Source organism: Cydia pomonella, chromosome 2, assembly GCF_033807575.1.
Source record: "Cydia pomonella isolate Wapato2018A chromosome 2, ilCydPomo1, whole genome shotgun sequence".
NCBI classification, from domain to species: domain Eukaryota; kingdom Metazoa; phylum Arthropoda; class Insecta; order Lepidoptera; family Tortricidae; genus Cydia; species Cydia pomonella.
In genome coordinates, this window is record NC_084704.1 from 3,616,929 (window position 1) to 3,643,476 (window position 26,548).

General features: G+C 36.6%; 1 protein-coding gene and 1 non-coding gene across 3 annotated transcripts in view; both read left to right on the top strand.

Annotated features, from left to right (window-relative positions):
* LOC133531716 (fibroblast growth factor 22) overlaps window positions 1–26,548 on the top strand; it is a 245,416-nt gene that overhangs the window by 7,975 nt on the left and 210,893 nt on the right. The window lies entirely within an intron of this gene.
* Trnat-cgu (transfer RNA threonine (anticodon CGU)) lies at window positions 2,028–2,104 on the top strand. The gene has a single exon. It is a non-coding gene; the product is annotated as a tRNA-Thr (tRNA).

A 26,548-nucleotide genomic window follows, 5' to 3' on the forward strand; every position in this document is an offset into this window, starting at 1 on the left:
GGTTTCTAATATAATTTTTTTCTACACTGAATAGTTTGCGCGAGAGAACCTTCCAAAGTGAAAAAAAGTGTGTGTCCCCCCTGTAACTTCTAAAATAACAGAATGAAAAATCTAAAAAAAAATATATGATATACATTACGATGCTAACTTCCACCGAAAATTGGTTTGAACGAGATCTAGTGAGTAGTTTTTTTTAATACGTCATAAAATTAAAAAAAAAAAAAATCTTCAAACCCATACGTGTGGGGTATATCTATGGATAGATCTTCAAAAATGATATTTAGGTTTCTAATATCATTTTTTTCTACACTGAATAGTTTGCGCGAGAGACACTACCAAAGTGGTAAAATGTGTGTCCAAAGTGGTAAAATGTTGAACGAGATCTAGTAAGTAATACTTTTTTTAATAATTTTTTTAATACGTCATAAATGGTACGGAACCCTTCATGGTCGAGTACGACTGGCACTTGGCCGCTTTTTGATATATGTAATACACAAATCTCATTCCACGTCTTGATTTTAAAGTTTAACATTGGCTCGACACTTGACAGTGAAATATAACTGATTAAAATGAGATAATTGTCACTTATGGGGTCAGAGCCCGTAGTGTAAATTTATTCGATGGCGAAACATGACGTCCGCGTTTGCGTTAATTCTCATTTTGTATGGGATTTAGAAACAGCGCGCCAAGCGGGATGTTTTGGAAACTCAAAATCCCAAACAAAATGAGACTTAACGCAAACGCATACGTCACGTTTCGCTATCGAATAAATTTACACTAGGGGTACAGATTTATATCGTTAAAAATACTACGAGGAACAGTCATTTCAATCAAGGCTGCCTTGTCACAACTTGGCCAGTTGTGTCGAATGGTCGACCGATTTATGTAGCATAAAAGGATAGCTACCATTTGTAAGATCCGGCCATATTAAGAGTCAACCTCTCATGAACCTCATCAATATACCTTATAATTCAACTGATTCCGTTTAGTTTTTATCTTAGATGATAAAAAAAAACTTTTAAAACTAGTAAAATTAATTAAAATTGATAAAAAAATGCCCTCCAAATAGTTCAAATCGCTATCGACGAGAAGTGTGCTCAGAAGGCTAGCATTGCCACGTTGAATGGCAATGCTTACACGCTGAGCAAAATACTGGCCAGCCCTCTGGCAATTTAATTCAATTGCAATATATTCTAGTCTACTTTCTAGTATGTATTCGGCTACTTTCACAATTATTAGGTAATTAGCGTAGCGCGCTGAGCGACCTCGCCCGGTTATATATAGACGACCCTGACGTTTACAATGAATTCTCAAATATCTGAAGAATAGCGGATCGGGCAGCATTGTCAAGCGGTCTTTATAGAAACATGATTTTGGTTTGATATTCTAAAGCAATCGGCAATCGTTACCAGGGAACCTAGTCAAAATGACAACCGACCATAAACGCCAAGCGAAAAGAAAATTTCGGGATGACAGATGGCAGCCAGAATAGATAGAGACATATGAAGTTGCCAAGGCAAAGTTTCTAAACCAAGGTGTTAGGTTAGTAAAGTCCAGGCTTGGCTTTTGCTAAGATCTGATAACTTTTCACATTAAAACCTATTAGTGTGTCTTGGCCGTCAATCTGCAGGAAATGTTTTTGGTGGGATTACGTTTTATCTTCTTTCATATAATATTTCAATAGCAGGTGAGAAACGCAGAATTTTCAACTTTATCAGTGAAGTGAATCTAAGCAGTGAAATCGTGTAGTGAACTCTGATTTAGACGTACCAGCATCAGCTGCCTGTCTTAAACCAAATAATAATAATAATAATAATCTTCGTTTAAAAAAGAGGTTACGTTCCGTGAGGTAACGGTGACAGGTGAGGTGAGGTGACGTTAAAACTTGAAATAAAAATAAAAACTACCTCTCGCTATACCTTCATCGGATTCGTATAGGAGGTGCAAGCGCTCACTGCGAGCCCTTAGAGTTGGTCAAAGCCTTTCAAAGGTAGCTACACCAGAGAATTTGGGACGGGGAGCGCCATGGCCGGGTCCAGTGGTCTAGTGGTCAGGACGTTAGCCGCGTGAGCTGAAGACGCGGGTTCAATTCCCGCCTCGGCCACCGGTAGACTTGGTCATTTTTTCTTTAGTGTATGATATCTATTTCAGTTTAAAAACCTGTAGACAAAAAAATCTTTTTCAATACCACAAACAGTAATAAGTTGCGACAACAGTTGTTTAATTTTACGGTTCTTGAGTTTCCGTACAGTCAACAGCGGAGAGCTAAACTCACTCCTAATTATTATAACTAGCTCTAATCTAAAATAGGCCCTTGAGGCATTGTACCAAGGATGCTGGCGGCATTTCCTGTATCGCAATACTCATGGAGGAAGCTGCCAGCTCTTCGGTCACCAGTTACGTCAACCAGACGCTTCGCGATTTCTGCAAATAACTTGTGCGCGCTGGTACTTGGTACCCCATTTATTTCTAGATAAATCGTTTAATCTGTAGATCCATCATAAAACAACTAAAATATTTCTCGTGGACTGACCCTTTAGATAATTTTGAGCACATTGCCCGCTTAGCTACTGCTGACTACGCCTTCTCATCTAACCCTTTCCAAGATTACCGGCGTCAAGTAACACGCCTACTGCGATATGGCACTGATTTCGTGATAACTAGAAAGTATACAACGCACGACAGCGATAAGATACCAGCGTTATCACTACCGAAATGTAGCGGAAGAGGCGAGGGATTCACATTCCTGTTCTAAAATTTGAATCCAGAAATGTTTGGTTATATCGAGACCCCCTTATTCATAAAAGTTTACGGGTCTGATTTAGTTAAATTATGTTTTATCCCTTTCTTAGAAATACGTACGTAAAAGTGATTAGCTAATTCAGGCCAGTAACACCATTATGAATAACGCCATAAGAATATACGCCATGTTTTGTGGTAACTGTACCTCTAGTGTAAATTTATTCGATAGCGTGACGTGACGTACGCGTTTGCATTAAGTCTCTTTTTGTATGGGATTTAGAAACAGCGCGCCAAGCGGGACGTTTAGGAAACTCAAAATCCCATACAAAATGAGACTTAACGCAAACGTCACGTTTCTCTATCGAATAATTTTATACTAGGGGTTTTGGCTTTCTAATCGTCAAATTTGACAACCAGAACAACCGCATTATATACGGAGTCGTACATCGCCATCTAAATCAGCTGTTAAATTCGAAGCACGCCTTTTTAAGTATACGCAAAACCTAAAGATAGTGACGACGTACCATATTTTGTGCGCATCAAAAGTAAAGTTACCATCCATCGGCAATGGCCACGATTTTTGCCCACGTTGGCCCATCTTATGAGAGTACTGAGCAGGGTTGGCCGAAAGAAATATTGATAATTACCGCGAACCACGTTGCCTGCCTGTCATACTTACGTACGATCGTTTTGGTGCGATCCTTCAAGATAACATTTAGTTACATAGAGACTGATATCTGTAGTAAAAGATTAGACCTAATAAAACAAAGCAAGTAGCAGTCGTATATTTCACAGCTTATTTCTGTCAACACGGATGTATCCGTTTCACTGTCGATTTTTGGGCGTGGATCGAAATGAACATATAAACAAGTGGCGGACAATGCCCGTGGGACACGTATACCACATTCCGTTTAATTATAAAACTCAGAGCCTCAGACCTATTTAAATATTATAAGTACGTATTTATAACGGCTCACTCACGTAATTTCGGTCGACATTACTTCGATCCGTCGCGAGGATACTTTATGTATACAGACACAATTATTTATCCGCTATATTTTAGTGTGTCAACTGAACGTAGTTCTCGATTTCGTTCATTCATAATCTTATTGCACAAATACATAATAACCGATAATTAATAACTCCTTATCTTTCTGTATCACTTAGTAATAAGGACATATAAATTAGGGATTACGATAAAACTTTGTGTATAAAGTGGATATTTGCTTTCACTTTCCGCTCGAGAACAAATACTGAGGATTCTCGGAAAGGTCGCAGTAAATAAATAAGTTAGTGATAGCGAGGTTACGAGTTAATTGTTATGAGAGATATGTTCTAGCATACTTACCTATATGTACAGTCAGCAATACTATTCGCTTAGCACCTTTTCAAACAAACAGTGTTGGCTGAACGTTAATTATAATTGACCAATAACCATTACAAATTGAACCGTAAACTGTAACCGTCCGTTACCGTTTACGGTTCAATTTGTAATGGATAGTTGTCAATTCTAATTGACGTTCGGTCAATACTACATACAAACTTCTGTGCAGGGGTTGGCAACTTCTAACCAGAGTTGCTAAATGGTCACCAAAGTCACATCTTTCGTGACTTTTAGCCCCCGTCTGTGATAAGGGCGACAATGTGTGTGACTAATGATTTAACCGCACTCGGTTGTCTTTTTATTTTTTAATACAAGGACAAAATGTGAATTTCGCAAATACATGTGACTTTTCATTAAACGAAACTTACCTAACCTAAGTGTCAAGCTATTTATTGCTTATTTTTTCTTTTGAGTTAACGCAACAGCAGTTAGTGCCACGAAACGCATACTACTTTGTCGAATATTGATTTCACTTCGTGATTCACGAAGCTGTTAAGAAAAATTTTCCTCAATTTTCTAACTTTAATTTATAACGTCCAACGACCTCTATTTATGGGCGTCATTTGTGTAACTTTCCTACGCGTATGCGCATTCTACAGGTTCTTCCGTCCGCTAAAATGCGCCATCTGGTTTTTGAGTAACGCGTTTTGTGGAACTTGATTTGGTGATGGCCCTTTTTGTATGATACAACAAAGTGGGTGTAAAGTATCATATGTGTGTATTGAAATGAATAGAGCCAGTAAATGAACAAAAACATGTTTTTCGCATTTTTTTACATGCGAAATCATTTTTTTTATGTGCGAAATCATTTGTTTTTGTTTGTTATTAAATAAATCTACCCTCTGGGTTGAGGGGTGTGACTGTGAAATGACACAGATTGAATCCTTTGACACAGGCCAAATCCCAACCAGGCTAAGTCGTCGGTACAGCTAGTTTTGATAGATACATGATGTTCATAGTCACCTGCAATAATTTGTGGACTGAATATATAGGTCATATTGAACAACTTTTTATTATGGGACCAACCTCGAAATCGCGGTAAAATAATTTACTCTCCCATAGAAACTGTCAAGGTCAGAGCCAAAATGTATGAAACAGCTAAATTTTTTTTGGAATTCGGGTAATACCAATCCCATAGTAAAAATTGCTCATTGTGACCTATATATTCACCCTGTAAATTATTTGACACCCTGCTGATTTAGTATTTTTGATTTGGAAACATTCATAATCTCTTTAAAAATCGCTCAAAATAATGGGAAAATTTAGAATTATTATAATTTGCTCCACTTTTATTTATTCTCTAACTCTACTATGGGGATTTATATTGTTATAAATGTTTTTAGTCGGTTTCCAATATGATGGATACATAGAATTCCTTTTTTTGTACATAATAAACTCAATGTCATCGTATGCCCTGAAAAATATTCCACTGAGTTACGTAAACATAATTATGATAAGTACCTTTTTTCGTAACCCAACGAAAAACATTTTTTTTGTATTGAGATTTTGTGTTTATTCCACCCAGAATAAGCTCTTGCAACCAGCGAAATTTTATCCAAACCTAACAAAAAAATCGACCAAATAAAATTCGACCCATGGTAAAGGGCACGCAGCATGGTATACCGCTCTCAACATTAAGGTTAATTGACTTCTCTAGCGTTATTGATTTTTAAATGTTTGTTTATTAAAATAACTGAATGATAATTAACCAGGTGTGAAGAACGATGTTTACGATTCTTGATTTAAGAAGAGGAATTTAAAGTGAATGGAATAGGGGGTATTACTTCAATGTTCTGCCGCCAGAGAGCAGCACTACCACATATTATAAACCATAGAGTAAGTTGTACATACTATGCCTTACTTTTTTAATTGTTTTCACCATGAGGCATCAAAGCGGTTTGTTTAGAGGCCTACCGCGAAACGCAAAAAACAAAATTTAGTTATCTGCCTCTTTATTGCTCGAATATGCAAGAGTGACAGAGAGGCAGATCACAAAACTTCGATTTTCGTGTTTCGCGATAGGCCCTCAGTATGTGCTAGTGGCGCCCCCTACGAAAAGTTTTGCGTAATATCCCCTATTGATTAAGAAATTGTGAGTCACTAACTTTTTTGGCTCAGTGATCCAAGAAGAAAAGAAATGGCGAAATACATACAAATTTCCTCGCGTGGAAATATAATGAAATATGTAATTAGTACCAACCTAAAGCATCGCCCGCAATTTCCAGGCGTCTTGTAAGTACTTTACAGGGTTTACCAACCATTTTTTCGTTTTAGCCCGTTTTGTTAAAATAAACCGTGCCACGTCAAAATAAATTTTCCTAGGGGTAACCTATCCAAAATGACAATTGTACATCGACCAAATCAAAAGAAAAAAAATGTATCGGGAGTTGCTGTCATTACGAAAAGTCATGTGACTAGTTAGTTCTATACATTATTTAAGCTTCGTTTGGCGTTTTCTATCAACAATTGTCTCGTTGGATAAGCCCTTCCGATTTTCTTACTGCTATTTACAGCTAGGCGTATTTACACAAATTAAGTCCTGGCCGATTTTTAGTGTTTTCGGTGTTTTTTTTTTCGGTAATGATAACAAACTATATAGCATGTTGACTCGTGGTCAAAATATCGATATTCAAATAAATTTCGTGACTGACTTTCACATAAAATATTTAATTTTCGGTGCACTTTGGTCGGTATGTAAAGTGCCGATATGAAATATAGATAAGCGCGTTTTTGTACAATTTTAAGTTACGCTGCTATCTTTTATGTCTGTATCGCCTTGGGATACTCTTATGTTGGTTTTATTGCAATATTAATATTTCATGCGTGCTTAAACCGGTGCTTAATAATTTAAAGCAAATAACGAGTTTGAAATATTAATGGTAATGACTTTAAGGTTAAGACATTTTAATAAATAGATTAATCATTTTTATAATACCTAAATCATGAGTTTGGAAAAGATTTTCACCTTTACGTTTAATACAGGGGAAAAAAAGTGAGAAGTTTCAAATTGGTCACCTTATCTCGAGGGCAAACCTACAGCAGTGTAACATCCATTTATATGATGATTATAATTACTATGGAATATAATTTCTACACGATTTTTGAATTCTAGATTGCCTGGTACAGTAGGGCCTTGATAATCTGTACTTCAAAAAAACAACCCCTGTTCGGAGTCACGGAGCGTTCAGATTATAGTATGTTAGATATAAATATAAGTATCATTATGAAAAAATATATTAAATGAGACTCCAAAATTACAAAAACAATTAAACTTATTAAAAATGTTAGGTACTTAACACTGCATGCTTGTGATGTATGTAAAGAACTCTAATTTCTGCCGGGTTCTATTTATTGACCAAGTAAAGGCATTGTCCCTCAAAAAATGGGTCACTCGGAAGTTCAGAGTACAGCGCCGTTTAGCCTATGTACTGATTATCGAGGCCTTACTGTACTATGGCTTTCACCTTAATATCTATTAGCTAATGGCATGGGCGGATTATGGGAATTTATAATTGAAAACTAAATTGTTTTATGAAATACGGTCTTGGGAAAGTCGATAAGGCTAGAGTAATATTTGCACATGTTACGATCGTAGTACAATAAGCAAGAGTACAATCACCTGCAATAATATGTTACACAATGAAGGCCGCAAAAATATCTGACACGATATGATTTGTAGAGCCATAAGAGCGTGTCACATATTTTTGCGGCCTTCTAAGAGTAACATGTTATTGCAGGTGACTGTACAAGTGTACACGTAATGTTAATATTTAGGTATACAGTGTGTCCCTAGCCATTGGACAAAGCCGAAATGTACATACGCATTAGGGTATTTAGAACCAGTGTACAAAGTATCATAACAACCGGTGTAGCGGTTTCGAAGAAATTAACATTTTTACTTTGGAGCAGCCTGTACGTGTTAGTAGCTCCTATGTTAGTATGGAACCTTCTTCGACCTTTTTGATTATCTTTTTTATTTATGACACTAATAAGCTTCTGACTTTTGTAAAATGTCATCATTATCAAATATTTCGAACAAATTGTCAAAAACACTGACAAAGATTAACACAGTGTGTTTCTTTTTGCAAATAACTTTTGTTGGAAAAAATATTTTTTATCTTTTGTTCTAATTAAAAAAATATTAACGTCAGAGCATTCCTAAGAAGTAACCCTACGTGGGATTTCAGGGTTTGTCCAATGGCTAAGGTCACCCTGTATACAGGTACTTAATTTTTTCTTGATGTTTTTCCTAATTTCATTCATGTAGATTTGTAAAAAGTCAAACTATAAAACAAACGATACCCTTATAATAAATAAAAACCATAATTTAAATATCAAATGAGAGGCCACAGTGACACAGAACTTATTAAACTTGCAAGAATTTCGTTGAATATTAATTTCACGTCTGTTATTTTACGTCACATGTCATTTTGCTTTCACTGATCAAATGTTAGATTATTAAGTACAGTTATCAATAATGGATCTCTATTATTTAAGCCTCAATCTTTCTCATTTCACATCTTTGTGAAGGCAGAAAAGACCCTTATGTCCATGTGTTATAAACGATTTAAACCCTTTATTCTTTTTTTGTACGTGTTAGTTGGGACATGGGGGATTAGACATTTTACTCTCTCATGCTCTGAAAGTGGGTCGTTGTTATTCTAAAAAGTGTGCAGAAAATGATACGTTCCTGCTCTAGAGCGCTGTACTTTGTAAGTACTTTTTTATCCAATTTTTTACTATAAGCAATACAATTTTGGTTTAAATAGATTTCTTGTACAATATCCATTATGATAATTAACTCCCCATTCCATAGATAACGATATTTTTATCTAAATTGTTAATTGAAAGTACCCTCAAGAAACTGAAGTTTATTCTTATCCGTGTTTTTTATTAATGCACATGTATTTTACTTTGCTCATATTCGAAATGAAAAGTAGAGTGTTTAACTCGGGTGAAAGACACCATTTCAGTCTCGGACTGCCTCGACAGGAATGGGTCTTTGATCCCTTGGTTAACAATCTACTATTGCAGCTAGGATCTAGTGACCTGTACTGTCTACATACCTGTAACCGATTTATTGCTAAATATTATCGCATGATAATGATTTATTTTATGTACCTATTCTGAAGCAATAAATTATAGGCATAGGTATCGATGGTTTTCACCCAAACTATTTAACACTTTCTAAAATTTTGGGCTGTCAGTATAAGTACACGAAAAGTAAATGCCTTAACAGCAATAATTCTGAAAGTGGAAAACGTAACGTAACAAGGAGCGTTAGGTACGCAATTAAAAAATAGGTACACGAATTTTTTTCCTTTTTTTGTCACAAAGTCACAAAATGAATGGGACAAATTTTTATATGCAGAAAAGGTTCGATACCCCTGTTCTAGAAAAAGTGTGACAATGTCCCCCAATTAAATCAATACTTTAATCAAATGTTGCTGGACAGTTATACTTACTTATCGGACATTCAATCTTCCTTATCGATCGATGTACTCAATACATGCACAAGTTACAAATGTTACAATCTACACTTCCTATTGCAGATATGTATACTATGTAATAACTAGGTCATTTTTTTTATCATTGATGCGTTGTCTGGTTCAGTCTGATTTTATTCGCAGATGTCTATCTATATAACAACTACCTACATATTGGCACATTTTCCTAACCAATCGATATAAGTGTGGTAAATTACGTAAAACCTTACTTACTTACTTACTAAAACCGTCCAATTTTGCCCTGGAGTATTAAATGCCGCTACTCATAAAACTATTAAGATCAAAATTGGATAAACCCTAAAATTATAACCGTTTAGCATATATCGTGACGTTTTTGACATTTGAGGCAGTAATGCAGCCTGCAGCTGTGTGCGATGATACTACAGGAAACGTCAAATTTCATATAAATTTCTCGATAAATTGACATTAAGATTATGACATTTCCTGCAGTAATACAGTCGACTGCAGCAGTATTGCAGCGCGAAAATACAGTAGTGTTGCGCTTCAATATTGCCGCAGTAGTACAGCTGCGGTCTGAATCTGAACGTCACCTTAAATAAAACCACCAATTGTATTTTAGAACTAAAGTTAGACGTTAGACCAAGACAAGTCTGCACCACTTGTAACGGGTGTGCTATCAAAATCGTTGCAGATTTATCTTGGTCTAACTCGGTCCTTTTTATTCTGCTTATAGTGGAGCTGAGTGGACTGCAGGTAGAGTTAAAAGATGTGCTAGAAAAAATAAAGATTTATTCCAGCAGAAAAAATATGATGATCTCCAAGAGGAAATTGGCCGGTTTCACGACAAGATAAAACGTCAAATTGTCAGACGTCCGTACCCGTATTTCATAGTACATTTACTTGGTGTGGGAAAAGCTACTTGGGTGTAGTGCAGTTTATTGAATAGTGTTATAAATCAATGGTCAGTATCCGTTATTATCTGGTGCACCACGCTCGGCTGCACGTGTGCTCCTAACCTATGCCTCATGTGCAGATTAATGTGCTATGTGTAGAACATACACTGTTGACTTGTGACTCATTTCTTGTTATTTTTTGGGTGTTTCATGCATGCTCTTCGTCTTTCCCAGGTGCTTCCTAAAGCAATTCGGGGTCCATTTTTAGAACGTACCTCAAAAGGAAAAAAAGAAAGTTATAGGATCACAAATGCATCTGTTTCTATGTGTCCGTCTGTCTCGACAAATTTGCTCCGAAACTTAACAGATTGACGATTTAGTTACACATACGAGTACATGTAAGTCGGTGACCCAAAGACGGGAGGGTAACGTTAATAAATGAATTTTAAAGTTAACGTCCATTTTTGGGAGGTGAATGAGAAAATTACAAGAAAAGTTTTGCAAAATATATAGTGTAACATACGATAGAGCCAGACCCAGACAAGTCACATGCACTACAAATGTTATTTTAAACGTCAAAACTTCAATGAAATTGTGATGTATAAATAACACTTGCACTGCGTGTGCTATCAAAATCGTTGCAGACTTATATTGGTCTAACTCTAGATTAAAAGAAAACCTATAAGAAAGGTCAAGCGTGAGACAATCTTAAGAAAAAAAATCTAAAAAAATAGGTGATGATGGAACCCTTGGAGTCCGACTCGCACTTGGCGAAGTCTATATGACATTGTAAGAAAACGGCAGTTTTAGGATACTTAAACTGTTCCCATGCGAGATCTAGACTGTAGCGGACCTAGAAAGTTCAACAGTCTAGTAAACATATATATATGTAATCTATAATTATCTTTCTACGTAGCGCGCCGGCGATATCGGCCGAGAGAGCTCATTCATAAACTTTCTGCAATTATATTTACTGATCGGCCATTATTGTTTTATTTATACCACCACGATTTGACATATATGCATAAATATCACTTACTGTAACTTGTAACTAATCTTCTTCGGGTGCCGATGCCGTCTGCTATCGCGGTTTTGCAATCATCATAGCACTCTGAACCTTCGACGCTGTGTCGAAGGTTCAGAGTGCAGCTTTGAAAAGTGACCGTATGCAGATTTCTATGCCACGATATTCTGTAACTCATCGCAATGTGCACGTGCACCCTCATCGTGTAGTTTTTCGATTTTATTCTAAGGGAGCCCGGGAAACGTTCGAAAAAAATACTGTAAGAAATTATATCTCGTATACAGAAGTTCCGTTATTTATAAACAACATATTAACGCGGGGCTTTCCACTTCTTGTCTGGTAGCATTATTTATAAATTTGCTTCGTTGTCATGCACGTTTGTGATTAATTCTTGAATACCCATCTACGTCCTTATTATCCTTAAACAAAGCTTAGTCGACGATACATTCAGTAGCCGACATTCGGTCAGCAGCTCTCGGCGCGGCGTGTCGAACTCAGATTAGATTTTAGGTCGTCGCTGCGTTACATGTTACATAACAATTGAATAACGCGCGCTATACTTAGCGCACCTGACTTTTGTTTATGCTCGCTGTTTGTTAACGTTTGGCTGAGTCTGTATGCTGCCCCACCAGATATAACAACTGTAAGTGACATTGGGAGAAGGAACCTATTCCACCAACTTGATGATTGACATCAGCTGACACTGATAATGTTCTGTAGGGCTAGATGGTCGGCTCTTTATCATTTGTCACCATGTCTGTCACGTTCTAAAGCAAGTGCGAAAGTGACGGACATAGTGACAGGTGATAAAAATGCGACCATGATACCGCTGCTGTACATATCTGGGTCGATAAGTAACGTAAATGGTTACTTGTTTTTTTAAATACTACGTCGGTGGTAAACAAACATACGGCCTGCCTGATGGTAAGCAGGCTCCGTAGCCTATGTACCGGCAATGTAATTTGGTAGCTTTATGAATTGTCAGCATCAGGCGAAAAGGAACTGACACAGAGGCGTTTGAGCTTGTTATTTATTGCGGGGGAATATGATAAACAATTTAATACCAATGTTTTTACAACCTTTGATTTAACTTGTAATGTTCGTATATGTATGTAAGTTGGGTGACAATTCTGGTACCATCAAGTAGATCTGATGTTGGACACAGGAGGTGGCAATGAGAATTCTGTGATAAAACAACGCAACCTAATTGTGTTTGGTTTCTTAAATTGTCTCGATGAGTATTAGCTGCTTGTGAAAAGTACAGTCAGCGATTTCTGTGCGTTTTCTGTGGTGGCCCGGTAACCATACCCGGTGACTACACTTGCAGCAATATCTGTCTCGCATATCAAAGCGCTTAAAATTACCTATATGATACGGTCTTATGACTCTGCAAATCAGTTCATGTCATGTTTTTGCGCGCTTAATTTTTTCTTATTAAAGTTCAGGGTTTTCTCCTTTTGGATAACTTGTAGTGTAGATTAGATAACTTACAGTACATTCTAATACAAGTTTTATATAAAAACACTTCCTCTTTTCGGTTCGCAACGCCAGCTTTCCCCGATTTGGTCCGTACCAGTACCCGTGCCACCAAATTATCACTCTTCAACCCTAACACAAAGGTATAAGGTATATAATAGTCAGCTAATATTGATGTACGGTACTTGATTTCGTACGGCATTGAAATATTCGCTCTATTTGCTCAACCGTACGGCCGGACGGATCGATTATCTAAAACGAATAGCTTTTTCATTACACACTTTACGATTACTTGAATGAGGCTAAAAGCTAGTCCAAACAAACTGGTAGATTGAGAAACTATAAATTGAAATAGATGTCATATAGGTGAAAGAACAAATGACCAAGGCTTCCAGTCTGGAGACTAGAGCCTTGATGGAGGGCTGGAATCGAATCAAAGTCCTCTGCATTCGTGGCAGATGCCTAGCCACTTGGGTATTTTATATTCATAAATGTAATTCGATTTTGTCCAAGTAAATTGAGAACCTAAAAAATGTGCTTGTGAAAAGTATGGTAGTTTCAAGGAGATATCGAACAATTTTACTACAGATTATAGCCGTCGACAATTAGCATTTTCATATTTCTTAAAGTTTCATAAATTTCATTACGTAGAACTTATAACTTTACCATGAACGACAGAACAACGTAAACGATTATTGGAAATAAATATCGCTCGAACCAAACGCAAAACAACAGTTAATAACGAAATGTAACAGCTTGCAAATCTTGCAATGAACGTTTTGTAAAATTAATCAAATAATTTCAATAGTTACTTGCGTTATAATATACCAACCATACTTCTTAATCATTTCCAATAAAGTAGATAGATGCTGTTCGCATTCCGCGTAAGCGCAGATTCGAACCCCGACCCTCTCACGTAGCAATAGGCCAGTTGACACGTCCATACGTTTCAATTAGGGCCATTGACACCCGTAAATCAGGCGCATGACGTTTGTCCATTGACTAGGGTATGTGTATCAGTCTATTGACTAGGGTATGTGTATCAGCATAGATCCATTGATTCAAGTGTTAGTCTAGAGTCAAAGCAAGATAGCAGCGATTTTAGCAGCCTATTAGACAATGCAAGTGTTATTTAAAAAGGCCAACTTCTATGAAATTATGACCATTTATTACTTTTTGTAAAAACTGTAAAACGGTACCTATAATGATCATGTTTGCTATAATTTTTATTAAATATGTGTGTTAAGCTGTACTTTCACAATTATTTTTTATATTTTTTTGTGGTCCATGGTTAAAAGTTAGAGGGCGGGAGAAGGGTGATGGTTCTTGAAGACCTAAATTCGTTTTGAAACAGCTATCCTAAGCGAAAAAAATGTGTCCCCACTTTTCGTGTAGGGAAGCCTGATTTATATATCCATGCCAAATTTCAGCTTTCTAGCACAAACGATCGCGGAGCAAAGCTGCGGACGGACAAGCGGGCAGATAGACAACACACGGACACAGACAGGCATGGCGAAACTATAAGGGTTCCTATTTGTTTACGAAACCCTAAAAAAGTACTGGCACATTAGATTTTCACCAACAATTCAATACAATGTATTTTTTTTTCTTGCGCTCATTTATTTGCATACCTACTTAACTTCTCACAGTTCCCACCTGAAAATTTATGACAAACTTGTGCTATTTTCTAGTCTTGGCATTTAACAAGCATACCTAAATTCTCATTGATAAATTTAACATATCTGTAATCGACATTAGACGCCTAATATGTTTGTCATAATTTTATTGAACTGACGATTACTCTTTGATGGTGATGAAAAAAACATTTTTTACAAGTTTCTAATTTTGATATTTTTGGGTTCCAGACTTTAAAAAGTCCTGTTAAGTTATTTTAAGCCAATAAGGCATTGGTGAGAGCAAAGTTATCTAAGAACGAAGAAAGAGCGTGCAAATTGCTTTTATCACAAGACTTTGCTAAATTAACCATCGGAATAGCTAAATGATTAACAGCCATCCAAATTGGGTTTTTTATACGCCATGCTTTGTGAAATTAGGTTTTTTATAGTTCAATTAATGCTCGCAGTTTGTCGGTGTTTTAATGGTGCTCTAAATACGTTTAATTATTGTGCTTGGATTGTTACCGATTTCCGTCGTGCTACTAAGAGTTTAATTAAACACTTTCAAATTTGAGTAAGTAATAACACTGTATTACAGGGATCGGAACCGGTTTTTTGCAAAAACTTCGAAATATTTTATATTTCGGTTTATTTTATACTCCAAATGTAGGACTCGGTTGTGTTTTCAGATAACGACTTCGTATTATTAGATTGCCTAATTAGAAATGAAGTAATTAACAAAGAACGAAAAAATACCGTTTTCGTTCCCATACAAAAAATACCGGTTTCCGATCCCTGCTGTATTATTGTGGTTAAGCAAAATATTATATGTTTTAATTAAAAATAATATACATATCATAATAAAAATAAAAATAAACTTTTATTTCAGACAGGGTCCATAAACATCTTACAGTTAAAACTACAAATGAAATAAAATAAAATAAAATTAAAAATCACAATTACAAATTAGACCACAAATAAATACTATTATTATACACAATTTATTTATATTACACTATTTACACATAAATACCCATTAATAATAACATAAATAACATTTTTATTAAGTTGGATCATGCAGCAATGATTCTAATAGGTTACTGAAAAACCATATAAGTATTTAGTTTTAATTTAATATAGTATTTTATTTATGTACTTATGTCATTCTCCAGATTTATGCCTACGTCTAAACACCGTCAAACTATACTAAATGTAAGTATGAAATGTTTGACGGAGTTGTGTCTGATCGCAGTCATATAATTTGAGAATGACCCTAAATGTCATTCTCAAATTCTTAAAGTAGCTATTTCAATCGTGATATTATTATTGCTAATTAATTTACGTAATTAATATATTAGCTTCAAATGTCATCTCCTTATTCAAAATCAATTTCCATGAAATTGTTCATTTCCTTTGACAAATGAATATTTCACCATTTATTGCAATTTTTGTAGTCTGCATTTTTAACATATTGATATTATTTCATACATTTCTTTCATACATTTTAAGCGTGCTAGCAACGATAGCGGTAAGAGCGTGCGACTTTCAATCCGGAGGTCGCGGGTTCAAACCCCAACTCGTACCAATAAGTTTTTCGGAACTTCGTACATAAGTTAATATCATTAATATAAATATAATAAATATCATTTGATATTTACCAGTTACCAGTCGCCTTTGAAAAACTTTAATTCGCTGTATTTTTTAAACTATGGTAGCTACATAAACTAATTACAGGCATAGATATACCTCATCCTATTGTCCGTACAAGGTTTCAGAGCAATCTAGCTAGTCGTTTTAAAATGAGAACGTAACTACGTTTATATGAAGAACCGAGCTTGCTGGGGACCCTTAAGTTATCAAGTCTGTCTCTTCTACTTGTAACGTGCAATAAATCTTTAGTAAATAAGGTAATTACACAATTAAAGCATGTCTACCCCAGAACAATGTTAATTGGCTATCTATAACGGACAGCGCTCCAGAACACGTGGACATGCGCTTGCATTGCCTATTACCAATTACTACATTGAGAATGTCTACAATTTACTACGCTGAGCAAAATGTACGAAATTGAGTGTCTATTGCAAACTTATTTTAGTCCTTCTTAAGGTTCCGTATAATACAATTTTTATTTTATTTTATTGTGTTTCAGTGCATAACGCCTTGTTGATGGCGCTGTCACCACTATGGGACCTATATGGCTAATATGGTCGACTCTTTATCATTTGTCACCATGCCTGTCACGTTCTAACAGTGAGCGTGAAAGTGACGGGCATAGTGACAACTGATAAAAATGGAACCATGCTGCCACTGCAGCGGTGCCATCGTGGTTCCATTTTTATCATTTGTCACTATGCCTGTCACTTTCACGCTTACATACTTGTTAGAACGTGACAGGCATGGTGACAAATGATAAAGAGCCGACCATCTTAGCTATACTGGTATAGACGTCCTTATTGACAGATATCAAAGTGACAAGGAACACTTCAAATAGACTAGTTTTCACGAAAAAAATGTACCAATTCATAATAATCCATAAATTTACCAAGAACAAGTACTTATTTTGCATAAAAACATTCAAAAAGTAAAAAAAAAATTTTTGGCGGAATTGACTTAAATTTGTTTATTTTTACAAGCTTTTATTTAGTTTCACCTGTCCCGTTGTCTGTCTGTCCGTCTGTAATCAAATCTTGCAAGTTTGATCAACTTCCCGGTTTCCAATGAAGCTGAATTTGCATACATATGTAAGTCGGGTGATAATGCAATATTATGGTACCATCGAGCTGATCTGATGATGGAGACAAGATGTGGACAAAGGAACTCTGTGATAAAACAACGCAACCTAATTGTGTTTGGGGTTTTTAGAATTGGCTAGATGAGTATTAGTTGCCTGTGGAGAGAAAAGTACAGTCAGCGATAAAAGCTTGTACCATAAATGATTTTTTTGCCAAAAACTTATTTTTTTCCTTTTTATGACCTCAGGAATACGGGGTTATTTTTTTTCCTTTTCCTCGCCCTTGTATTTATAACAGATGTTGAAATGATGTCAGATTAAGATTTCCAGTAGGTAATATCGAAACACCTAAACTATTCATTTGACATTAATTACGATGTTTACGTTGGATCATTACGCAAACATGCTGTTGCCGTGGAATTCAGGGTCAAAGACCGCAAGTCCGCGAATCCAGTTTTATGGACTTCGGAAGTCACCAGGTGACCCGCATCAAAACAACCACATCAATATATGTTCAAGTTTACGCATTTACTAAAAAACAAAATGGCGCATCAAACGTATCAATTAGGCAAGCCGGAGTGTAATCAATTTGCGTGTTCAGTTATCTTGTTATCATGCATATTGTCAGAGTTATAACCGCGAAAATCGAAGTTCGTCAATTGCGGGCATTTTTCTCTGTCACTCTAATTTCGTCTTAGTGAGAGTAAAAGAGAAAGATCCCCGCAATTTGCGAATTTCGGTTTTCGCGGTAGGCCCCCAGGAGCCTAAGTATCTACACGGATTTGTGACAGATTTACATTTGCAATGATCCTGGAATTGATAACTTACGCTTTTTCTCTGTTTTTATTTTTTTCATAGGTGTTGTTTTTCCTTCATATCCTCAATTTTATCGCAGAAAGTTCGCCTTTTTTAAATTACATTTTATAATAAATATTTAGTTACCTGGATATAGGCGTTTTAGCCAGTGCAGCTTAAATTTGGGATATTTTTAATTGGTAAAATTTCGGTAACTTCTTCTGTTTGTACAGGAATCGAGAATTTCCTTTGTTTCCTGTGAAAATTTCCGAGAACATTTCCAACTTTTTGCACTTGTCTCTCGCCAACAAACTGTTTTACAGTTTGGCGAAACTTTAATTATAGGTACATTGTATATTGTGATTTGTAAAATATACTAAAAAAAAACTTGCACATCTGTAGGGAAATAGCATTGCCAGAAAGAGAATTCCATTTCGGGGGAAAACGTTTTCTACTAACTAAATCTCAACAAATCACTTTGATTTTGATGTAGATCGCTTCAACATAATATATTCTAAGTTTATAGGTTTCGCTAAAAAAAATGTAAATATTGCAAGTTTTGAAAAATGGAAAACCTAGTTTTTCATTGTATCAATAAAATACTAAAAATCATGGAGAATTGAAAATATTTAGGAGTGGAAAAATGTTTTCTCATTTTGTATGGACGACCATTTCGCATACCTACTTCCCTTTAAGTGAAGATTTTGAGTATGGAGATATAGGTACTTATAAAGTAGTACTCAAATGAATCATTATTATTTTATTCATTGTATTAGTTTCATTTCACCTAAAACGTTAAATAACGATAAAGAGCCATGATTCAATTTAAGCACAGTTAAAGTAATTTAGAGGCTTCATAAAATGCCTATTTGTCTTCACACCGAACACGGCAGGGGATCACTTAGAATGTCCGATTAAGCCCCTCATCTATCAAACTAAAGCAATTCTATGATAAAGTGCGTCTGTGCAAGTGCGTAGCTTTAGTACAGAGACGTTTTAGTGTTTGGAATGCACTTTAGTTTTCTACTTTACGTGTATGGGTAGGGTTTGCAATCCGGAACCAAAATGTATGAAATTATCTGGATCTGGATCTGGATTCGCGGATCTTTCCATGCGTTTCAAAGCCATAGTGCAAACCCTGTGTATGGGGGATGCAGTATGCCATGCCATATTTTTCATGGAAAAGATCGAACATATTAATCTTAATGTCAAGAGGTTAAGTATATTTATTTGGAAGAAAAGACAGCTTAACGTAAACATCTTAGCTATGATTAATGATAAAAATGATAATGAGAATTTACGAAAGTTCCTATTCAATAGAATTCTGATGGGTTGAAGTGAAATATCCAAATTCTATTCTGAAGATCAATTAATAATAATAAATACTAGAAAATATTGATGTCAATATTTTGTCACGCACGTAGTTAGCCTCTAACTTACATGACAGTTTTATAATAGAAAAAAACATAAATTATCCTACCGTCTCGGTATAGTCTAGTCTGTGGTGGTTGCGTCACAGATTAGTCACTTCAGTCAGCTGGCAGCTGGCACTGGTTCACTATTTCAGTTGTTTACGCGTCACGTGACAGCCCTTAACGAGGCTGCGACATCGGCATCGTTCCGCCCGTTGGCCGTAGGAGTGAGGCGTTGGCTTAGGGCTGGGTCGACGACACTATTCCATCATCAACCTAAAGCGGTGGCGGGAAAAGTACGGCCCTCGGGTCAGCTACGGCCTGCGCAAGGGTATCATCCGACCCGCCGCCGGTCCTTCGAAATAATTAGTATATGGCGCGCGACAAAATGGTTTCAAACAGACATGCTTTGATTCTGAAGTTCCAGCCCTTCTAGGATTTTTTAAAATTTTCTGCCCCCCCCCCTCCATGAAGAAAGTTTGCTCACCACTGCGCCACCAGCAGAACGCTTTAGGTCCTAAAGCATTCTGCTATTGGGTCCAGGTATTCCCAAAGTATTATTAAAGGGATTTGCCTGTAGTTCCCACCCCACTTGCACATGTGGTTATAAAACTTCATTGTTTCAAAACAAAAGTACTTCTTTGCTAATCCGCGAAGTAATAACGTGCTAGTCAATTAGTGCTAATGCTAACCCGTTATACTTACTTGCGTATTTTTTGCATGCAATAAGGTAATGCTCGCGGGGGATTTTCGTTGTCGCGGACGCCTGACGCTTGACCGTCAGGCGTCAACATCTCCAGCATCTCATGAAGATGACTCAGAGAGAGGCGAAATATGTGTCAAGTTTTGTACTTTTGGTCGTGGTTTGTTATATTTATTTGAGTATTTATTTTTGCGGTGGGAGGATAGGAACAGGAACATTAATGCAAAAAAACGCAAGTAAGTATAACGGGTAGCACTGATTGACTAGCACGTCACTTACGCACGTCGCAGATTAGCCAATAATATTTCCGCAAAGTAACGCCTGATTCTATTAATTATTTCACATTCACGGTATTTACCTTTGGATTTCTATACAAATCACTGCAACCTATAATAACACTAGTTAATGATTAAGCATAATTTAAGTTCTTATAAAAAACTTTGTTAGTTATCAAAGTGATGTAAATATTAATTTCATAATTTATAAAGTAAAATTAAATAAGTATTAGCTTTAACAATTAACCTTAAAACAATGAAAATTGTTACAGGAAGTAATGTAGGTAAGTAGGTATTTAAGAGTAAGTTTTTCGTTCGCTGTAAAATCTATTGACCTAATATCTCGACCTTCCATCAACCTTTGCATAAACAATACCGAGTAGTTCATCAGCGCCGGCCTGGGCAAAACAATCAAACTACTGTGACTAGAGAGAGTCGTAAGTGTTCATTAACATCGAGCGAAAAGCCACAAGACAAGTAGCCATTTGAAAATGAATGATCCTTACGCAACGTGTCAAACAACTTACTGTACAAATGTATCACCTGTTTACATACACAAGCTCGCATTCCATTATTCTTTTAAAATAAACTCAAGTATCATTAGAACAAAGTTGAGAATCAATTACCTTGTACGTAGATACGATCAGTGGTTATCGGTGTGAGTTCAACGTTAAAACACTTTAAAAGTTTCGCGAGTGTACTATAAAAAGAACCTATTTAAAAAAATATTCACACCGAAGCGAGAATGTTTGGGTCAACAGTCCCGTTCAGGTGTCGTTCTATATTTGAAAAGCATCGGGCGACGATTTTTTTCTTGAATTTTGGCATTGTGTTCAGCCAGTATTAGTTCTCACACGTGGCGCAAGCGAGAGAGGTTAGTTTTTTAACACATGACTGGCTGTCAATATTTATTGAGTAGTTTTTTGTTTTGAATTTAGAACAGGACCGTTATAATTTAGTTTTTTTTTTTTTATCAATTCTAACCGGATTTACCCTTTAAATTTATCGAACCCGATTACTAGAATTAAGAAGTTGTTGTTTTGTTATACTGGACCTAAGACTCTAGATTTGTAATTTCATTGCGATGATGAAGAGTGAATCACAAGTGAAACTCTCTTCATAGTTATTTTAGCACCCATGGTCGATTCTGTAAATTAGTAAGCTATCTTGATCATGATGTAGCCAAACCGTTCAAAAATTGTTACTTGAAAACTTAAGCTAGGAGCTCTAATTTTACTCCAATATGATTTATGGCAAGATTTAGGATCGGTAAATCTGTTTTATCGGTTAAATACTGACATAGTAAATCAACGAGAATTTTCATTGAAAAAACCTATTCGTCATAATGTGTACCAAGGTTATTGAATATTCTTATAACATTAGTTACAGTTTATGCGAGATACTAGGTTAAATATGAGCTATATAAACAAAATCATATTTATATTTTCTATTATTAACACAAATTTTACGTCGATGAAAGGTTCGAGATCTATAATAAAACCGGCCAAGTGCGAGTCGGACTCGCGCACCGAGGGTTCCGTAAAAACCTGTAGGTATATAAGTAAAAGTTCACTCATCACGACAATCGAGTCATATGAAATAATAAAAATATTTTTATTATATGATGTAACTAAAAAATTACGATTTTCGCAGTTTTTCATTTATCTGTGGTATAAGACGTTGCATCGTACTAAGTTTCAAGAATCTGAGTTGATTCTCTTGCGAGTGTCGAAAATTTGCGGCATAAACGGCTGTATCTTTTGATTGCGTTGGCTTAGAAGTTTGATTTTTTCACAGCTCTAAGGGACAGTAAACCTGAATATTTGATATAAATTCCAGCTTGATACCTTCACGCGTTCCTGAGAAAAAGGGTCTTGACAGACAGATAGACGGACGGAAGGACGGACAACAAAGTAATCCTATAAGGGTTTCACTGATAATAATGCCATGACTAGTGTACTAATTGAAATGAAATTAAATGAGTAATATGAAAATGTGTAACGAAGGAATGATGGTATCACTCAGTGCCGTTCTTACTATGTTTGGCCAGCATTAGGATTAGGATTGTTTAGAGAAACTAGTCTGGTGGTAGTGGTGTTTTTTTTTATACTCGGTCGCAAACAAGCATACGGCTCGCCTGATGGTAAGTAGTCTCCGTAGCCTATGTACGCCTGCAACTCCAGAGGAGTCACATACGCGTTGCCGACCTTGACACTACACTCTCGTTGACCTCTGGCAACCTTACTCACCGGCAGGAACACAACACTATGAGTAGGGTCTAGTGTTATTTGGCTGCAGTTTTCTGTAAGGTGGAGGTACTTCCCCAGTTGGGCTCTGCTCTAGATCTGGAATGGCATCCGCTGTGCTGTGCCCTACCACACAAACAGATGACATTCACGATGCCCATACCTCTCTTTTGGACGTAGTTTAAGGACGTAACCGGGTGCAAAGAGTCCGGGTGGTGGTAAAAATAGTATTTTGGGTCATAATACGAGTATTTGCTCCATTTAAAGTATTTTAAAGTGTCAACTTAATGTTAAGTAGTATAAGGTTAAAAGGGGCGTGCAAGGCAAGCTGTTTCATTTATCAATGTAATGTGTCATAAATAATATACCATGTAATTTTTTTCTTGACCTTAGCCAAGTAGTTTGCTTGAAGGTTGCAAAGGTATACTGTATAAAGTGTAAGATGTTTCGTATGAGGTCGATAATGAAGTCATTATAATCAAGTCATTACGTAGTCTGGTAAGAAAGTTCTGACGAGGTATTTAGGGATTTAGGGTAAAAACCTAAGTAGGTTGTCGTTGGTAAGAGAACTCTAGTTTTCAATGGGATTTATGTTTTATATTATTCTATTATTATGATAGGTACAGGATTCAAACGAGCAGACGGATCACCTGATGGTAAGCGATTACCCCCGCCCATGGACACATGCAACACCAGAGGGGTTGTAAGTGCGTTGCCAGCCTTTAAGATGGGAGTACGTTTTTTTCTTGAAGGTTTGAAGGTCGTATCGGTCCGTAAATACCGCAGGCGACAGTTCATTCCACAGTTTAGATGTGCGAGGTAGAAAGTTTCTGGAGAAACGCACAGTTGAGGACTGCCAACCATCTAAGTGGTGAGGATGAAAATGTTGTCGGGTAGGGCGATGGCGAAAAGAAGCGGTAGGCATAGGGGTATTCGTTTTAATTTCTAAATTTATGCGTGCAAGTGTTATTGATTGTAATTTTAATGTATATTTTTTTCTAATTGTGTTAATATTGTTATTAAATTATTGATTATGTTATTATGGATCGCATCTGAAATAAACTAATTTATTATTATTAATAATTTTGTTTATATTTCGCAAATTTTCGTACGCTCGGTTACAGAGATATCTCTTGACAGATAATACATGTCAAGCTAATTAATTACTTCTGTCATCACGTCTTGCCTACATGTTCGCCGTAACATCACTATCCCACACTATACCCATCATCTCGCACCCATTTGTCAACTGTTATAAAAACTGACAAATACTCCAACATGTCACGACTCCAAGGTCGCGGGTTTGATCCCGGTCTGCGTCGTAAACCGAAATGCCTTGATTAAACGTCATCCATGGCTGTCATGATGTCATTGTCTAAAAACCAGGCCTAGTAATTGGCGCCAGATGTGCGTGTTATAGTTTTTAAAGTAGGTATACGTACTAAATGTAGCGTTTAGAATGTTTATAAAGAACAGTGGTTGTAAAATTTTATTTAAAACTAGCGTCGGCTCGCGACTGTGTCTGCATAGAATTCGACGACGACAGAATACTGCCATATGACCTATCAGTTCCATAGTAAATTCCATTCCTCGTTATCCGGGATTTCCGGAATAAAAACCATCCTATATCCTTCTTCGCGACTCAATATAATGTCATACCAAATTTCATATAAATCAGTTCATTTATAGCATTAGTAGGTACATAAGCATATCTTACTTATCTATAGGTATATTCAGCAGAGATGTTAATGATACCAAGTTTGAACTGAAAAGTAGCTATTACTCGGAATTTTCGAGTTGAAAAGGCTCGCTTTATTCTTTGAAAACAGTGTGTGGATCAGTCCTCTAGAGTGAAAATTTCCCTTATAAGCTTCGTTCAATTTATCAACCTTAAAATGAGATTAATAGCTAATGGTTTTGGCGAAAATCAAAGATCCATTGATTGTGTTAATGTATAAAGTCTAAGATAAATTTGTACCTCGAACTTGACAGGAAATGCAGATGGCGCTGTACGGCTCCATACTACATGCTGTGTCTTTGGTTGTCAAAAGTAGACGTTTGACAGTTCAGTGACCACAAAACTATAGGGTGGACGTTTAGTTCTTAGGCTGTTACAATCAATAACTTTCTGGTAAAAGTTAAGGTTGTAGTTAAAACCAACTTCAACTAGTCAAAGTGCAATTCTTTCTTCCTCGCGTTGTCCCGGCATTTTGCCACGGCTGATGGGAGCCTGACAACTAATCCCAAGATTTGGCGTAGGCACTACTGTTTACGAAAGCGACTGCCATCTGTGCTTCCTACCCAGAGGGTAAAGTAGGCCTCTTGTTGGGATTAGTCCGGTTTCCTCGCGATGTTTTTCCTTCACCGAAAAGCGACTGGTAAATATCAAATGAAACTAGTCAAAGTGCAATGCACTTATAAAACACAATTACTTCTATTAAAAAGCCTCCAGCGCCGTTATTAGGCCGTAATAAACTATCATTGGTTCCAATGTAAAAGTAATAAAAACGTTTTGCGAATTAGTTCTGCTAAATACTCGAATTAGGAATAAATAGTGCAGACAATTTAGAATGTTGGACGTGTAGAGTGCTGAAAAAAAGTTCATGTAACGTCTTTCGACCACTCAATGCCGGATTTAGAGGTCTGGAGGCCTCGGGCAATAAACGAGTGGAGGCCCCCTGGCCCCAAATTGTTTTCCAAATAAAATAGTAAATTTTCCGATGTCTCTATTGTGGGGGCCCCTCTTTTGTGGAGGCCCCGGGGCTGTAGCCACTGTATACTACTTACTTACTCCGTTGGCTCAGCGACCCAAAATGAGACATGGCCTCCGACACGAGACAGCGCCACTTTTCTCGGTCCTGAGCGACTTCTCGCCAATTGTTGACTCGAAATTCGCGCAGATCCGCCTCCACCATGTCGCTCTAGCGATACCTGGGGCATCCGATAGGACGTTCTCCTGCTAGGCGACTCAGGTACGCTCTTTTTACGTTCAGTACAGCTGCTGCTGTACGTAGCTACGTATAGTATGTATTTGAACTTTAGGCAATTACTCAAACCTGTTAATGTTTAGGTCATACTGAGCAACTTTTAACATCAGACCAGCAAAATGTATAAAACTGCCAAATTTTTTTTCGTGATTTCAGGGTTGGTTCCATGGTAAAGTGGCTCAGTATGACCTAAACATTAACGGTCTTAAGTAATTGCTTTACGTTCAGATACATACTATTAAATACTGTATAGTTGGTATATTTCGAATTTTGAAAAGCTCATAAATAGAGGTGGTAGTATCTTGAAAATATTTTAATTAAAATTTCAACTGTCTCACTATCACGGTTCATGAGACACAGCCTGGTGACAGACGGACAGACGGACGGACGGACAGCGGAATCTTAATAATAGGGTCCCGTTTTACCCTTTGGGTACGAAAGCCTAAAAAGCAATGTTTTTGGGGTTTAGGCCGTTTTTGGGTCAAATTAAATTAAACTACATTATCACCCGTTACATTGGTAAAACATAAAATGGAGAAGATTGCACGTGCGATTGTTTCCGAAAACGGTCATCTTTCCTGTGGAAAATATAATGATAAGTTAACTTAGGTATATGTTACTCAGGCTTTTCCCAGATTTTTGTATGCGGGAATGTTTTACACTGGCCAAAAAATAGGTAAAAACTGTAAAAACTAAACCATTTGAACATTTCTAAGCCCGTTTGCAGCTTATTAACTATTTGTTCATAATTTGGTAACTACTTTACAATAAACAAAGTTCACACAAAGACAAAATC